Consider the following 17,681-nt stretch of genomic DNA (forward strand, 5'->3'; position numbering starts at 1 on the left):
CCGAGGATAAGAAGCTGCAGTGTAAACCACTCTGTGAACAAGCAATAATTCTGTTCAGGCATAGGGACCAACTTGTGCGGGAACTCATGAAGGCTTTTCATATGCGTATCAGCGGAGATAAATGCATCAGCCAGACTTCCGTCCGTTTCTCTGATAGGGAGTTCCGCTTTTTGGCAAAATCACTGGGGTACACAGAGGGTGACATGTGATGTTCTTGATGTCAGATTGTTATGGTTCGTTTCGCTTTTCCTATTTATATGTGCGTGTGTTTGGGAATAAATCTTCAGTTGTGAGTTAGCGCTCGTTCTTGTCTCGTCTTGCTTTGTCCTAGTTTTTTCTGCGCACATTTTTTCAGTATGAACCTGGAGGAGCCACGGAGTCATCCGTGTAGCCTACACCCTGGGTACCGAAGAGAGGGGAATGGTGCTGCGCGGCCGCATGACGACAGCCGGCGTGCAGCACGGGAGACATGTTGGTCGGGAGTGAAAGGATACGAAGATTGGGAGACGAAGTGGGAATAGGAGAGGTAAACGGAGATATTGGAATGGGCGAGATACCCGCTTGAGTGAATAATCACTGAGCCTAACGGGTAAGGGTAAGCCGACCTGCATCATATATTTTACGCCGATGACATCACTCTCTGGTGGTCGTCTGGCTCTTCCGGTCACCTACAGGAGACACTGCAACGTGACCTAGATCTCACCGACTCCTTTCTCACCGCCGCTGGCCTCTCTGTTGCTCTAGAGAAATCCGAGCTTCTCCTTCTCAACCATTCCTCCGGACCCGCCATCGCAGCTTGCTGCGGTGCTTCGGGGTGCCGACGTCATGGACAAACACCGCATGAACGTTACGACGTAGAGTGGGACCGTGCGGTGGTCCAGGGACCCAAGGGGGGTCTAAACACACTTGCCATGATAAAGTTTTTCTCTCTCTCTCTCTCCTCCTACCAGCGCTCAGAAAACCACTTCGTCTCTCTCCACCTTTTTGCCTCTCCCATTCCTGTCGTCCCACAGTGCGAAGCTCATGGCTTCCCTTGCATGCGGCCACGAATGTGCAAGCCCTCCGCCACGCTGTCACTACCTGCCACTCGGTGGTCCGCGTGGTCCTGGACACTAAGGTCTCCACGAGGTTCACGCGTGCCGAGTTGCCCACGCGCTGGCCCTCAACAAGGTCTTGTACTTTGCACCCTACGCTTCCTTCACTAAGACTCAATGCTCTCTAGACTGCCCTTGTGGGCCTATACAAGGCAGCTCTCAACCTCCGAAACACTACCTCTATCGCTAAGCTCTTTGCCACAGGCTTCTTACATCCTCTCCGTTCGCTTATCACTACCCGTCGTGACTTACAAAGGGTACACATTTTATAAAATTCCGCATTAGTTGATCCCCAGTCAAACCGCTCGAGCGCTGTATCGAAAGCAGGCCCCGTCCGTTCGCCTAGAAGGAACACACAGGGTCAGCATTTAAATTGGACTTGCAAAGTACTACTTAAAACACCGCAAAACACAGGGACGCAGAAAGAAGAGACAAACACAACGCTGAGTAGCACGTACGTTTATTCTTGCAATTTACATGTATATATACAAATTGCCTGTTTCGCGAGAGGCGGCAAATTGATAAAATGCGCAAAAGGAAGACAAAATGCTATTTACGTGTAGCGCGTTCCCAAGTACGACGGTTTTTCTCCAGATAGCGCACGAGAATGGGTTTTAAGATGCATGGACGATCAAGTAGCCCGCACAACTGCTCTTGTAAGTTAAAAGGTTCTGTTGTAACCGCTGCTTTTCTCCTAATTTCACACGACGAGACTCGCGTATCCGTCCGGAGTGTATCCAAACAGCTCGAAGTCGTACATGTATATGGCGTACAACATAAGCACCTGTTGTCGTGAGAGCTCCGCGAAATAACGCATGGATGTCCCTCTCGAGTTGTGCGTTCTGCCTTTGGCGTTCATCCCCGGAAACGACCAGCCGGCCAGTCCAATTTTGGGAAGCAGGTGCTGCAGGTCAGCATCCAATGTCTCCACTTTTCCGATGATGTCGTACCTGCAACATGAGCATTTTCCTTCGAATACAGGCCATCCGTTTTGTTCCCAGATTGTTAAAATATCAGCAGAGAAAAAGCATCAAAATACGCAATTTTACTTATATGCTCTTTTTGTTTGCCAATTGAACCACTACATAATATGCCATCAAGTATGATTCTCAAAATCGCGATGCTTTTTCCTTGAAAGTTAAATCTTACTGTCCTTCCCTGGCCGTTACAAAGCTGACATGCTTGGATTAAATCCACAATGGAAATTGAGAAACTGGCTGATAAAGTGCACTTCTGAAATGTGCGTACTATTAATGACTTCCTCCTACAGGGAGAAAAAATAGTTAAGCCTAAAGTAGAAAAGATCGCGATGCTTTTGATAACGCCAATGTTGGTCGAACAGCACGTTCGGTGCACTAACATGATAAGTATATACGGATACACATGGGGGCGATGAACGTATGTCCGCGCGCTGTGCGACCTCTGTGCACGTAAAGAAATGGTCTCTATTAACCTCGAGCCATCCACTTCGCGCTATTCCATAGCGGCCTACAGCTTACGGGTGGTAAACACACTTTCCATACCACACTGTACCATTCCATGCGGGTGAGCTATACGTACCACAGTATTATCGGTGCTGAGAAGCAGTAAGGTTACGCCGTATTTGAAATTCAGCTCTAGATGCTCTAAAATTGTCCAATGTGCGACAAAAAATAACCATAAATTTACGTTATGTTCTAAATCCGATTAATCTGGAACCTGTCTCAAGGTGTAAAGATTTAGGAATGCACCCGAGTTCTAGCGAAGAAATTTTATTTCCCAAAAATTAAGAGTTATATGGCTCAGTGAGAGAAAAGCCGTCACCGGAAGTTGTCCGGAGACATTCTCAACAAAATGTGTCCACAGGAAGTGGCACCTCTCAGGTGAGCGCATTTGTAGAAGTTTGTAGAAGAAATTAGCCCGCACTGGGTTCGAACCGAGTCCCTGTGCGCGCCAGATGGGCCCGCAACGCATATGCCACGAAAGGGTTTCTCTTTCCTTTATTTCATAAAAATCAACCCCGTTGAACTATCGTATTCTTTTCGTACACACGCACTATTCCGAAATGCAGTAACACATTCTCACGTCTTCATACATTGCACTCCACCAAGGTATCAAAATTGCGGGAGACACACAGATGCGTGAAGAACGGGCAACCATTCAGGCGGCCAGTCCAATTCGCCATAAACACCCGCATGAAGGCGCACTGTTCAATGAAGGGGGACTTAAATGAACGAGGCGGATCTGTGTTCGTTCAATTGTGTAACAACGGCACGAGTTGAACGCCTTGTGACGTGTTTGCCGGTAAAGCATACTGGGGATATGTAGTGATGTTAGTGTCACCCACACTTCTCGCACTTTTACGTGGGAAGGTCCCAGACACCCTTAGAGCGTGTGGGGGTAGCGGTCTCGGTCTCGAAGGAGATGCCCTCGACTCAGCGTGGCAAACTCAGCGGAGACCAGCTACCAAGTGACAAGAGGTTTTTGGGCGTTCGGTGCCCAGCTTTCGCTGGTCGCAAGCCAGAAGAGAATGGGTCGGAGTCAAAGGTTCACAAACAAAACAAAGTTTATAGAGATAAGAGACCATACAGAGGATTTCACAATCACTAGTACAAACATATACAAAGTGATTATCAAAACAATGCAACTCGGGCAAAGTTAAAAACTCGAGAGAGAATACAATACAATGGCAATGTTGCACTTAAAGTGCACTAACACCCGAGATAGAGGTAAACAAACAAAACACAATTTGTTAACCGGGCACTGCGGCAGTCCGACGACCAGGGTTCTCGACGATGCCGTCCCGCAGACTTGCGACCGTTGCCTCGTTGGTCCGATGCTGGCCGAGTGGTGTTTTCCCGGGAGTCGAACGGGCGCGCTTCGATGAAGCGTAAACGGCGGTCCGGACTGACTGATAGCGGCCAACGTCCTTCTTTTATAGGCTCGCTCTCCCGTCTGTTTGTTGTACGCGCCAAAGTAGGCGCGCACATACACGCAGTATCTCCCGTATAGTTTCCCTTCCTTTCTCTCGCCGGCCGCGCGTACTCATTGGTTAAAGTCAGGAGTCGTTTCGCGAAGGTTCTAGCGTGTTCTAGCGTGGCGCCGTCGTGGCGGCGTAGCCGACGTCCGAGTGCAGAGGAGGGGGACATGTCTTAGTGCACGCAAGGCTTCCCCCTCTTCCCCCGGTTAACAGTAGAAAGGACTCGGATGTTCTAGAGCAATCGTCGTGGATGACTCATTCCTTCGGCGCACGCCGTGGCGGTGGAGAGAGAGGCACGCTTCGGCCAAATGGCTCGGCGGGGGCTTTCCCTCTCTCCCGTTGGGCTCGCGCCGGCGAGACGCCTTGCGCGCGGCGGTTTTTCTTTGTTTGTTTTGAAAATGCGCCCAATTTTGTGACACTGCCCCTTCCTTTAAGAATGTTGTGTAACAATATTCACAAAACACAAAATTCGCGCGCCCATGCATGCGCTCACAAAGTCAATGGCGAATGCCAAAGTACACACATCAATACCTTGATGCTTTCACATACATTACCGAGTGCAATAGACAGGTTGCACTTCAAAACACGCCGTATTTCGACGGTACAATTCGCGTGCACATGCATGCGCTCACAATGTCAATGGCGAATGCCAAAGTACACACATCCATACCATAATGTTTTCACATACGTAACTCTATGCAATGTTCACAGTGCACATAAAAACACACCGCGATTGGGCGGTACATTAACACAACATTGCAAACATGGGGCACGAAAATACAAGGCACATTTCCGCCTATACTTCCAAATTGGGCCTACAGAGCGGGCTCGGAGAATTACTGCTTGCTTCAAGCTTGCAGTCGCGCTTTTAATTCTCTTTCTTACGCGACTCTGTGTTTTCTTCCTGTCTCGCGTTATGGTCTTCTTCCGCCTCTTGCTGAGGCTTCTCTTGGGAACGCTGTTTTGGCCCAGGTTCCTATTCGTACGGCTCTCTGTGCACCGGTTCATGCTTCGAACCCTTCCTCTTTTCCTGCGGCTAGCGCGTCCGTTGCGAACAAATTTAACGCCAGTTCGCTCATGACGGCTCCTGTTCTTGTGTTCTCCTTCTCGGCGTGCGCTTTTCTGTTTGCGTTTGCGCCTCCAGACTGAGTCTTTGCTGAAGGCTGGGCTCGTTCGTCTCAGCTTCTTTCTCGCTTTGCTGCGATGTTCGTGTAGATCGCTTGCATTCAACGCGGCTGTCTTCAGCTTGGTTCTGTTCCTTCCCATTTTCATCCTGAATTTTCTCCAGGGCTTCTGCTTTTCTGCTTCACGTGCTTTGGTGGTGTCTGACTCATTCCTCTTTCTTTTTTCCTTCTTCCAATCTCTTCTACGGAGCACGCCCGGTTCGTTTTCCCTTGCATCATCCGAGACGCCCTCTCGCGATGAAACCATTGGTTCAGCTCTCTTTTGTTCTTCGAGGACTGAGCTTTCGTCTTCCAAATCCTTTTTGTTCTTTTGGAGCCTTCCTTGTGAGGGGCATTTTGAGCATGGCTCATTAGCCGCTGATGACTCATTCTCCTCACTTTCGCTCAGTGTTGCTTCCTCAGCTTTCTCTGATACTTTCTTGAGCTCGTTAGTTTCAGTGCAGTGCTGCTCCATTCCTTGTACTGCACTGTCTCCTTCCTCCGAGGCACTAATTTCCTCTCCTTCGTCATAGACACCGATTTCCTCGCCTTCCACACCGTGAAAGCCCCCCTCGCTGCTCGAGGGTTCACTCGGAACGGCTTCCGGGTCATCACTGAGTGAGCTCTCCTGAGATATGATTGCGTCGGAGCATTCATTCTCTTTGACATTTGACCGCTCTTCCTCATGGTCCCTACTGCAACCCTCAGGCGTGCAGCACAGTGATTTGTCGCTGGAGCTCCAACTCTTTTCTTCCTCATCTTCAGGCGACTGCCCTATGGTGCCCTCTGACTGAAGTATCAGTTTGGCCTTCTCAGTGCTAACTACCTCTGTAGTAGCTACACAATCAATTTCCTGAGGAAGCGATACTCCGGTCTGCTCCACACTCTTGGTGGTTTCAGTTGCAGGAACAGGCTGCTCCACAACCTCACTCTCGCTAGTGGAGCTAGTTACAACCTCTTCCGTGGATGTCAACAAAACAGACTCGTTAGTCTTCCAACCGGGTTCTCCGTGGTTAAGCTACACTGGATCTCTGACGTTCCTCGAACGCCGAATTTCGGCAAGCTTCCTCTGAATGATTGCCATTTCTATTTCGAAAGCTCTTTCGACCGCTTCTTCGCGCCTTTTCCGTTCTCTCTCTTCTTCTTCACGTTTCTTTTGCCTCTCTTTCTCAGCGGCTTCTCGAGCGCGCTGTCTTTCTTTCTCTCTTTCTTCTTGTTGTCTCTTCCATTCTCTTTCTCTCTCTTCTCGAGCTCTCTCTCTTTCTTTCTCAGCTCTGTCTCTCTCCTGGTCCACCCACTCTCGCAGTTCGTCTCCGGTCATCCCCATCTGGAGGCCGACCTCTATTAGCTCCTTTAGCTCCTTAAAGCTCATTATTGGAGACCGAACTCTACATTCAAGGCAATGGATACCTCTAAACGGTGAACATCACTAACCGCTTCGGCGCGGCACCTCACAATATCGCTCTGCTGCTAACACTCGTTTACGATTCGTAAACTCTTTCTGACTCTTTCTCCGTTCTCTGTGCTTGCAAACACCAAACGCCCTGTCGCGGACGCCAAAATATATTGTCACCCACACTTCGCGCACTTTTACGTGGGAAGGTCCCAGACACCCTTAGAGCGTGTGGGGGTAGCGGTCTCGGTCTCGAAGGAGATGCCCTCGACTCAGCGTGGCAAACTCAGCGGAGACCAGCTACCAAGTGACAAGAGGTTTTTGGGCGTTCGGTGCCCAGCTTTCGCTGGTCGCAAGCCAGAAGAGAATGGGTCGGAGCGAAAGGTTCACAAACAAAACAAAGTTTATAGAGCTAAGAGACCATACAGAGGATTTCACAATCACTAGTACAAACATATACAAAGTGATTATCAAAACAATGCAACTCGGGCAAAGTTAAAAACTCGAGAGAGAATACAATACAATTGCACCTAAAGTGCACTAACACCCGAGAGAGAGGTAAACAAACAAAACACAATTTGTTCACCGGGCACTGAGGCAGTCCGACGACCAGGGTTCCACGACGATGCCGTCCCGCAGACTGGCGACCGTTGCCTTGTTGGTCCGATGCTGGCCGAGTGGTGTCTTCCCGGGAGTCGAACGGGCGCGCTTCGATGAAGCTTAAACGGCGGTCCGGACTGACTGATAGCGGCCAACGTCCTTCTTTTATAGGCTCGCTCTCCCGTCTGTTTGCTGTACGCGCCAAAGTAGGCGCGCACATACACGCAGTATCTCCCGTATAGTTTCCCTTCCTTTCTCTCGCCGGCCGCGCGTCCTCATTGGTTAAAGTCAGGAGTCGTTTCGCGAAGGTTCGAGCGTGTTCTAGCGTGGCGCCGTCGTGGCGGCGTAGCCGACGTCCGAGTGCAGAGGAGGGGGACATGTCTTAGCGCACGCAAGGCTTCCCCCTCTTCCCCCGGTTAACAGTAGAAAGGACTCGGATTTTCTAGAGCGTGGATGACTCGTTCCTTCGGCGCACGCCGTGGCGGTGGAGAGAGAGGCACGCGCTCGGTGGGGGCTTTCCCTCTCTTCCGTTGGGCTCGCGCCGGCGAGACGCCGTGTGCGCGGCGGTTTTTCTTTGTTTGTTTTTAAAATGCGCCGAATTTTGTGACAGTTAGACAACGATGACTTGCAGAATAAGTGCCTTACGTTCCAATGCAACACACCGCAGTGCTCTGTAATTTTTTTCTTTCCTGTAGACGTCCCTCCTTTGTGGTCTAATGAAGGCTTCATAGATCACGGTGACATCACAGGAATTTCTTGTCGTGGACGGCGACGGGCGCCGGTTTTTGTGCTAATTGGGCCGCCTAATGCATTGGCACTGAAATTTAGAATGTTCATTGCCAGCTAAGGGCGCTGCAATGTTATATATAACAACTTGACTGGTGTCGTATTGTATATGCACGCATTTGAAGGCAATACTGAAAAAAATAGAAAGATTCTTCAGTGATCAAGCGTCCGGCTCACGACTCATGGGACAGCGGTTCCAGCTCCGGTTCGACCTTTTTTCTTTTCAGAACGATTGCTTTTCTTTCAGAGGCAATAAGAAATGGTGCTGGAGTGACACCCCTACCATGTAGACCAATGAGAAATTCTGCTGTTAAAATTGTTTTACTGTGCGGCTGTTTTCGGTTATTTTAAGTACTTGCGCGAGGAGGTTGTTATGTCACAGCCCTCTCGGGCAGTAGTGATTTTCTCGACAAGCCAACAAGAACTACACCGGTTTCTGTACTGAAAGGCACTCTTAATGCTGCAGCATTAAATGACACCTACATGAAATACAACAGGGCAAGGTGCCCATGTTCACTGTATAAAACATCCTTTGATCATTTATTTTGTTTAAAGAAGAGCGGAACCCCGTGGCTATTTCTGATCGATCATTTGAGAAAAGGTTGCTATCACCGTTAGTTACAAAAGTCTAAACTACCGAGAGATTAGCCAGATGTGCTTCGCCTACTGAAAACTTTCAGTCGTTTCTTTCTCTGTTTCTGTTCTTATAGCCTCTAACAAATAACGTTCAAGTGCAAACGTCCGGTCAACATAGTGCTGGGAGAAAAACTGCTCCACTTTCACAACTGCAGGGAGCATGCACCTTTTAGCGCAGGGAAAAGACATAGGCAACCTGTAAATATTGCTGTAACAAGCGAAGAGCATCACAAACACTTTCAAATTTATTCGTATCCAATGAAATGGTGAGGGAACGGTTCACAAGCAGAACATTAGCATTGAAAGAGATTTTTCTAGGCTGCTTTGGAAGTGGTCGTATAAACGGCACCATGCCTGCATTTTAACGCTGAAATTTAAACGACACCAGCTCCACCGACACTGCAGCTTAAATAAATTCGAGATATCTGTGCGGCCGGATTCGTTCAAGCTCTTTCAAGTACAGCGCGCTATGCATCATACTAGGTGTTTCATCTCACGGTTTACACGATTTAAAAATAGTTTTTTAAGGCGGAAGCCTTTAATGCCTCATCGTTGGAAGCAGGAGCTGTCGACAGAGAATGTCACGCTTTTCAGTTGGTCGAAACGGTCGTCACGTCACAGCGCGCGAAAATTCAATCGGGGCCAATTGTACTTTGGCTACTAACCATGCAACCAATTAAAGGGGTCGTATAGTGATGCTCCAAGGAAGTTTCAGTTTAGTTAATTGCTTACTTAACTAGTTAGTCTAATTAACCTTTCTAGTCCGACCAGATGAATAAATAAAACCAAGTAAGAAATTTTTCCGAGTTGGGAATCGAACCGCGGTCTCCGGAGTGCGAGTCGAGCACGCTTCCACTCCGCCATGCCAGATTTTTTTCTTTATTGCATTTTCACAACGGGTACAAAGAAGTAAAACTTGTCAGCAACACTTGCACTGACACAGCAGGTTAAATTTTTTTCAGTTCAACCAAGTCATCTAACACATTTAACCAAGTTGGCTGATCAGGCCGTGCCTGATACACTTCCTTCAGACGTATGACACCTTCAATGAAATGCTCGCCTGGAAATCTCACAACTACTTCTGCATTGTTGAATTGTGTCCTTGTTTTCCATAAACTATGGAGGCCAAGGAGCATAATAGTGTCATAAGGGATGTCCTGTTTTCCTACCGGTAAGAACCTGATGCCATGAGGGTGTAGCGGTAAATCTTTCTTTAGTCTTCTTTGAAGCACATCCCAGAAAAAAACCGCATCCCAACAATCTAGAAAAACGTGATCTATTGTTTCAGGTTTTTTACATAGAAAGCAATCTGTTGACCAAGGGACAAAGAGTCCTTTTTCATGCTTCCATGTTTTGACCAACAGAGTTCCGGTATGAAGTTTGAAGAAGAAAGTTTTCAAAGATGGGTAAACTGGCATTCTTTTAACCCTTTTGAGCACATCTGCTCCTGGGCCTCCGCAGTTTGACAATCGGTAAATGGGTACAGGGAGCATTGATTCAATTAAATCTTTATACAGATTTTTTCTAGTGACATTGGAGAGGTACTGCATTGAAAATTGCACTTGTAACATTCTGCACGCAAGCACAACTTCACGCAGATAACCTCTTACTGTACCACGCATGTTTTCAACAGAGCATACTACAACTCCTGGTAGCAATCGACATAAACGAACTTGCATAACTGTGCGAAGAAAAATATCGTTCTGGTCGCGAAGAAACATAAAGCGGGACACGATTTGTCGTACAAATAAATGAACAAGACCGAGACCTCTTCTCTTCACGGGCAAGAATAAGTTTGTTCGACTGGTTCTTTCCCATGTCGACGCCCAAATAAATACAGCAAAAACCCGATGGATCCTTTGAATATTGATCCGCGAGGCGCTCAACACCTTCATGACATACCATATCTTGGAGATGAGGAACAGGTTACACACAGTAGCGCGCGAGAACATTGATAGTGGTCGCCCCTGCCACCCACTGGCCTTTTCCTTTGCTACTGCCACTTGTTCATTCCAGTATGGTTCGGGGTTGCTATAAGAGTTCAGCGGTACTCCAAGATACGTCGTCGGAGTTGTGGCCCACCGAAGTCGGGAGTAATAGTCTGGCGTTTTCTCCCAGTCAACATGCCAGAATCCATAACTCTTCTCCCAATTTATTTCCGCCCCGGTGCATATGAAAAACTTCTCAACAACAGCCGTTGCTTCACAGATACTCTGTTTACTTGAGCAGAACACGGCGATGTCGTCAGCATAAGCTAAGATTTTAACATGCGCTGACAGTAACCTGAAGCCAGTTATACACTCAGAGTTTAGTATAGCCAGACAAAGGGGCTCAAGATAGATTGCGAACAATAGGGGTGACAAAGGACATCCCTGCCTCACTGAAGATCGTACGTGTAGGCTTTCAGTCAGCTCCCCATTAACAATGACGCGCGTTGTGCAGTTCGCGTACGCCATTCGTACGCCCTCCGTTATTACACAGCCCACATTAGCCTGATCTAGCAAGCTGAACAGAACCTCATGAGAAACACGGTCAAAGGCCTTTGCGAGATCTAGCTGCATCATTGCCACCCTGTCGCCTAGTGCATCGCAGCATTCAAGCACACTTCGCGCTATGTGTATATTAGTGGCTATGCTCCGACCCTTGATACCGCAAGTTTGATGACTCCCGACTAGCATGGTTATGACGCCCTGAATTCGCTTTGCCAGAACCTTTATGAATATCTTATAATCTACGTTTGTGAGGCTTATCGGGCGATAAGACCCCACCAACAGACGTTTTTCTGGCTCAGCAAACTTCGGTATGAGTACAGTGTGCGATGTTGTAATGACAATGGCGTACGCTTTTTCTCGTACGCTTCGACAATAACTTTCAGCAGAATTAGAGCGATTTCTGACTTGAAATATTTGTAAAAGGCGGCTCCTAAACCATCAGGACCGGGTGCTTTACCCAATGGCAGTTGATCTATTGCTTCCTCTAGCTCTGTAACGGTTATTGGCTGTTCAAAACGAATTCTGACTTCATCGTCAAGCCTTGGCATCAACGGTAGGAAATCGTTATAGAAACTGCCCTCCGCCCTTCGCGTGTGACCCAGCAAGTCACTGAAATGGTCTCTGATTACGCCCTTGATAATGACGCTATCGGCCGATACCTCGTCACCGTTTTGTATCTGGCGTATTTCTTTTTGACAAGCGTATCTTTTTTCATTGCCTAATGCTCGTTTTGTTGGCGATTCCCCTGCCCACAGCTTCTCAGCACGTGCGCGCACCACCGCTGCTCTGTACTTTTCTGTGTCTATCTTTTCCAACTGCGCTTTTGTATTATTTCATTAAAACAAGCTCCTGGCTGACTGCTTTCAACATTAATTAGCAGCGCAAGCTGCTCACGGAGCTGGATTTCCTTCTGCTTTTCTTTAAATCTGATAACACTGCTTGTTTCAATTGCCCTCATTTTGACGAACTGCTTAAATTCTTCCCACTGAACAGCGTAACTTGACGGTTGGTCAATGAGCAGCTTTTCGAGCTCTTTTCCTACTGTACTGACAAAGCGTTCTTGCTCCAATAACTTTACATTGAGTTTCCATAAAGCCCAATTAAGCGGCTTTTTAAAGCGTATCCTGCCAAAGTTTGCACCCACTAGACAATGGTCGCTAAGTGGAACCGGTTTGACTTCGTACGAGGTACACAAAGGAACAAAGTCTGACGACACATATAAACGGTCCAGTCGGGCATGGCTGTCTCCCTGAAAGTGCGTGTATTGCGGTCGCGTCCCAGTCATATAAACACTTCCTATATCCTCTAAACAGTATTCACTGACCAGAGCATGCAAGAATTCTGCACTCTTATCACGTACGGGCGAAGGCTTGGCCCGGTCGACTGTCTCACAAACACAGTTCATGTCGCCCAAGAACATAACCATGAACATAACATAACAGCCGCCGCGGTGGCTCAGTGGCTATGGTGCTCGGCTGCTGGTCCAAAAGACGCGGGTTCGATCCCGGCCGCGGCGGCTAGAATTTCTTTGGAGGAGAAATTCTAGAGGCCCGTGTGCTGTGCGATGTCAGTGCACCCAAGAACATAACATAACAGCCGCCGCGGTGGCTCAGTGGCTATGGTGCTCGGCTGCTGGCCCAAAAGACGCGGGTTCGATCCCGGCCGCGGCGGCTAGAATTTCTTTGGAGGAGAAATTCTAGAGGCCCGTATGCTGTGCGATGTCAGTGCACCCAAGAACATAACATAACAGCCGCCGCGGTGGCTCAGTGGCTATGGTGCTCGGCTGCTGGCCCAAAAGACGCGGGTTCGATCCCGGCCGCGGCGGCTAGAATTTCTTTGGAGGAGAAATTCTAGAGGCCCGTGTGCTGTGCGATGTCAGTGCACCCAAGAACATAACATAACAGCCGCCGCGGTGGCTCAGTGGCTATGGTGCTCGGCTGCTGGCCCAAAAGACGCGGGTTCGATCCCGGCCGCGGCGGCTAGAATTTCTTTGGAGGAGAAATTCTAGAGGCCCGTGTGCTGTGCGATGTCAGTGCACGTTAAAGAACCCCAGGTGGTCGAAATTTCCGGAGCCCTCCACTACGGCGTCTCTCATAGCCTTAGTCGCTTTGGGACGTTAAACCCCTGTCACCCAGACTTCGCGCACTTTTACGTGGGAAGCTCCCAGACACCCTTAGAGCGTGTGGGGGTAGCGGTCTCGGACTCAAAGGAGATGCCCTCGACTCAGCGTGGCAAACTCAGCGGAGACCAGCTACCAAGTGACAAAAGGTTTTTGGGCGTTCGGTGCCCAGCTTTCGCTGGTCGCAAGCCAGAGAATGGGTCGGAGCCAGAGGTTTACAAAACAAAACAAAGTTTATACAGCAAAGAGACGATACAGAGGATTTCACAATCACTAGTACAAACACATACCAAGTGATTAACAAACAATGCAATTCGTGCAAAGTTAAACTCGAGAGAGAGACTACAATACAGAGGCAATATTGCACCTAAAGTGCACTAACACAAGAGAGAGAGGTAAACAAACAAAACACAATTTGTTCACCGGGCACTGCGGCAGTCCGACGACCAGAGTTCCATGACGATGCCGTCCCGCAGACTGGCGACCGTTGCCTCGTTGGTCCGATGCTGGCCGAGTGGTGTTTTCCCGGGAGTCGAACGGGCGCGCTTCGATGAAGCTTAAACGGCGGTCCGGACTGACTGATAGCGGTCAACGTCCTTCTTTATAGGCTCGCTCTCCCGTCTGTTTGTTGTTCGCGCCCGAGTAGGCGCGCACATACACGCAGCATTGGCAGTGCTGTCTCCCTTTCCTCTTCTCACCGGCCGCGCGTCCCCATTGGTCAGAGGTCGCGGGTCGCATCTCGAAGTTTCGAGCGTGTTCTTGAGTGGCGCCGACGCCGACGGGCGAGGGGGACGTGTCTTAGTGCACGCAAGGCTACGCCCTTTCCCCCCGTCAGCCGTAGAACCGACTCGCATGTTCGAGAATAATCGGCGGGGATGACTCATTTCCTCGGCGCACGCCGCGGCGGTGGAGAGAGAGGCACGCGCTCGGCGGGGGCTTTCCCTCTTTCCTGTTGGGCTCGCGCCGGCGAGACGCCGTGCGCGCGGCGGTTTTTTCTTTCTTGGTTTCTAAAATGCGCCGAATTTTGTGACACTGCCCCTTCCTTTAAGAATATTGTGTAACAATATTCACAAAACACAAAATTCGCGCGCCCATGCATGCGCTCACAAAGTCAGTGGCGAATGCCAAAATACGTACATCAATACCTTGATGCTTTCTCATACATAACACAGTACAATAGACAGATTGCACTCCAAAACACGCCGCAGTTCGGCGGTAGAATTCGCGCGCACATGCATGCGCTCACAAACTATATGTGAGAATATATACACCAATATCGTGATGTTTTCGCATACACAACTCTATGAAATGTTCATAATACACAAAAACCCGCCGCGATTGGGCAGTACATTAACACAAGGCTACAAACATGGAGCACGCAAATTCAAGGCACACTTTCGCCTATACTTCCAAGTTTGGCCTACACAGTTGGTTCTGAACACGAATGTTTCGCCCAAGCTTTCAGTCGTGCTTTTAATTCTCTTGCGCACGCGACTCTGACCTTTCTTTCTGTCGCGAGCTCTGCTCTTCTTTCGCCTCATGCTGAGGCTTCTCTTCCGAACGCGGTTTTGGCTCCGCTTCCTAATCGTACTCCTCTCTGGTTTTGTGCCCAGACTTCGAGCCCTTCTTCCTTTCCTGCGGCTAGCGCGTCTGTTGCGAACGAATTTAACGCCAGTTCGCTCATGACGGCTCCGCTCCTCGTGTTCTCCTCGGCGCGCGCTCTTCTGCTTTCTTTTGCGCCTCCACAAGGAGTCCTTACTGAACGCTGGGCTCGTTCCTCTGAATTTCTTTCTGACCTTGCTGCGGTGCTCGTGCAGCTCGCTTGCATTCGGCTCGGCTGTCTTCAGCTTGGTTCTGTCTCTGCTCTTTTTCTTCCTGAATTTTCTCCAGGGCTTCTGCTTTTCGGCTTCACCTGCTTCGGTGGTGTCCGACTCATTTCTTTTGACTTTCTTCCGAATTCTCCTTCGGGTCAAGCCCGGTTCACTGTCAATGGCGTCATCCGAACTGTTCTCTAGCGATGAAGCCACTGGCTCAGCTCTCTTTTCTTTTTCGAGGACTGAACTTACTTCTTCGAAGTCCTTTTTCCTTTCCTTCTTCCTGACTACTCTTCGAGAGCAATGCTCAGAGCTCGGCTCAGGACTGATTGGAGAATTGTTCTCCTCACTTATGAATTCTCCTTTGTCAATTCCTTGCTTCAGTTGGTCACATTCGGTGCAGCTGTAAACAGACCTTTGCCCGGTCTGTTCGTTTCCTTCCACTGCACATTCTCCTTTCTCAGAGGCAAACATCTGCTCGCCTTCTTTGCAGGCACAAATTCCCTCGCCTTCCTCTTCGGGAAGGCCCTCCTCGCTGCTCGAGGGTTCACTCGGAACGGCTTCCGGGTCTTCAATGAATGCACTCTCCTCAGCCATTACTACATCTGAGCTTTCGCTCTCAGTGCCATTTAACCACTCTTTCTCGTGGTCTTCCCTGCCGGACTCAGAGGTGTAGCACTCGGACTCCTCCATAGAGATCTCGACTGCTTCTTCGTCCTCAGGCGGCTGCTCTAGGGTCCCCTCGGACTGACGCGTCAGATTGGCCTTCGCCTCAGTGCCTACCACCTCGGTAGTAGCTACACAATCAATTTCGAGAGGAAGCGACACTTCGTTCTGTTCTTCACTCTTTGTGGTTTCAGTTGCAGGAACAAGCTGTTCCACAACCTCATTCTGACCTGTGGAGCTGGCTACAACCTCTTCCGTGGTTGTCAACAAAACAGACTCGTTAGTCTTCCACCCGGCCTCTCCGGGGTTAAGCTCCACTGGATCCCTGACGTTCCTCAAACGCCGCATTTCAGCAAGCTTCTTCTGAAGGATTGCCATCTCTCTTTCAAAAGCCCTTTCGGCCTCTTCCTCTCTCCTTTTACGTTCTCTCTCCTCTTCTTCACGTTTCCTTTGCCTCTCTTTCTCAGCGGCTTCTCTAGCGCGCTGTCTCTCTCTCTCTCTTTCTTCTCGAGCCCTCTCTCTTTCTTTCTCAGCTCTGTCTCTTTCCTGGTCCACCCATTCTCGCAGTTCGGCTCCGGTCATCCCCATCTGGAGACCGGCCTCTACTAGCTCCTTTAGCTCCTTGAAGCTCATGTTTGGAGACCGAACTCTACATTCAAGGCAATGAATACCTCTCCACGGTGAACCCCACTAACCGCTTCAGCGCGGCACCTCACGATATCGCTCTGCTGATAACACTCGTTTATGACATCTTCGTAAAATCCTTCAGACTCTTTCTCCGTTCTCTGTGCTTACAAACACCAAACGTCCTGTCGCGGACGCCAGAATATATTGTCACCCAGACTTCGCGCACTTTTACGTGGGAAGCTCCCAGACACCCTTAGAGCGTGTGGGGGTAGCGGTCTCGGACTCAAAGGAGATGCCCTCGACTCAGCGTGGCAAACTCAGCGGAGACCAGCTACCAAGTGACAAAAGGTTTTTGGGCGTTCGGTGCCCAGCTTTCGCTGGTCGCAAGCCAGAGAATGGGTCGGAGCCAGAGGTTTACAAAACAAAACAAAGTTTATACAGCAAAGAGACGATACAGAGGATTTCACAATCACTAGTACAAACACATACCAAGTGATTAACAAACAATGCAATTCGTGCAAAGTTAAACTCGAGAGAGAGACTACAATACAGAGGCAATATTGCACCTAAAGTGCACTAACACAAGAGAGAGAGGTAAACAAACAAAACACAATTTGTTCACCGGGCACTGCGGCAGTCCGACGACCAGAGTTCCATGACGATGCCGTCCCGCAGACTGGCGACCGTTGCCTCGTTGGTCCGATGCTGGCCGAGTGGTGTTTTCCCGGGAGTCGAACGGGCGCGCTTCGATGAAGCTTAAACGGCGGTCCGGACTGACTGATAGCGGTCAACGTCCTTCTTTATAGGCTCGCTCTCCCGTCTGTTTGTTGTTCGCGCCCGAGTAGGCGCGCACATACACGCAGCATTGGCAGTGCTGTCTCCCTTTCCTCTTCTCACCGGCCACGCGTCCCCATTGGTCAGAGGTCGCGGGTCGCATCTCGAAGTTTCGAGCGTGTTCTTGAGTGGCGCCGACGCCGACGGGCGAGGGGGACGTGTCTTAGTGCACGCAAGGCTACGCCCTTTCCCCCCGTCAGCCGTAGAACCGACTCGCATGTTCGAGAATAATCGGCGGGGATGACTCATTTCCTCGGCGCAGGCCGCGGCGGTGGAGAGAGAGGCACGCGCTCGGCGGGGGCTTTCCCTCTTTCCTGTTGGGCTCGCGCCGGCGAGACGCCGTGCGCGCGGCGGTTTTTTCTTTCTTGGTTTCTAAAATGCGCCGAATTTTGTGACAACCCCACAAAACCAAACCAAACCAAACCATAACATAACAATACTCCGCGGAGAGGAGTAGTATTGTTATGTACTCCGCCATGCCTGCACGATGGTTTGGAA

General features: G+C 49.6%; 1 pseudogene; it reads right to left on the bottom strand.

Moving 5' to 3' along the window:
- Positions 1–1,794: 1,794 nt before the first annotated feature.
- The window catches only part of LOC149326555 (carbohydrate sulfotransferase 10-like), an 83,236-nt pseudogene continuing 67,349 nt past the window's right edge, over positions 1,795–17,681 (bottom strand).

This window comes from Amblyomma mixtum, chromosome 10 (genome assembly GCF_055824585.1).
Source record: "Amblyomma mixtum isolate Tamu chromosome 10, ASM5582458v1, whole genome shotgun sequence".
Classification (NCBI taxonomy): domain Eukaryota; kingdom Metazoa; phylum Arthropoda; class Arachnida; order Ixodida; family Ixodidae; genus Amblyomma; species Amblyomma mixtum.